Source organism: Orycteropus afer, unplaced genomic scaffold, assembly GCF_000298275.1.
Source record: "Orycteropus afer afer isolate SDZICR_OR568_19922 unplaced genomic scaffold, OryAfe1.0 scaffold00173, whole genome shotgun sequence".
Lineage (NCBI taxonomy): Eukaryota > Metazoa > Chordata > Mammalia > Tubulidentata > Orycteropodidae > Orycteropus > Orycteropus afer.
The window spans coordinates 434,330-435,068 of record NW_006921760.1 but is presented as its reverse complement, the minus strand read 5'-3'; positions in this window follow the sequence as shown (position 1 = coordinate 435,068).

Sequence of the window (739 nt, the reverse complement as noted above, 5' to 3'; positions counted from 1 at the left end):
AGTTTAAGACTGTTTGGCCGGCTGCATTTCTGAGTTGGATTTCCAGTTGAATCCCCTGCATGTGTATCATTGCCAGCACTGTAGCTCATGTCCAGAGGGTCTTCCTGGGCATTAGAAAAAGGTTGGCCCACAGTTTGGAGAGAATGGACCATGCCATCCGGAGAAGCCTCTTCTTTGGGTAACACACCTTTGTGCTGGGCACACGACTTAGTAGACTGCTGATTTCAAGCCTCACTCACCCCCTAGGCCAAGTGCAAATTGTCCAGTGCATAAACTGCAACTGCACACATTAGCACTGATCATTCAGGAGGATTAAATCAATACATGTTTATTGATTGCCTACTTTGAAGATTAAGTGTTTTGTTTGTGGATTAAACTGTCCAAGTAGACATCGTACCCAAGTAAGATCCAGGAGATAAAAACAGTTACTGAGCCCAGGGAGTTAGCTAAAGAGTGGCAGTGGGATGAGGGATGCCCAGTCCTGTGCCATCTTCATGACCAGGAAGTAACCCCCCCCCACACACACACACGTAAACCAAAACCAAACTCACGGCCATCGAGTCAAGTCCAACTCATAGTGACCCCCATTGGGTTTCTAAGGCAGTGAATCTTTATGGAGGTAGATTGCCCATCTTCCTTCTGTGGAGTGGCTGGTGGGTTTGAACTGCCAACCTTTTGGTTAGCAGTTAAATGCCTGAGGCATAGTGCCACTGGAGCTCCACACACACACACACACACA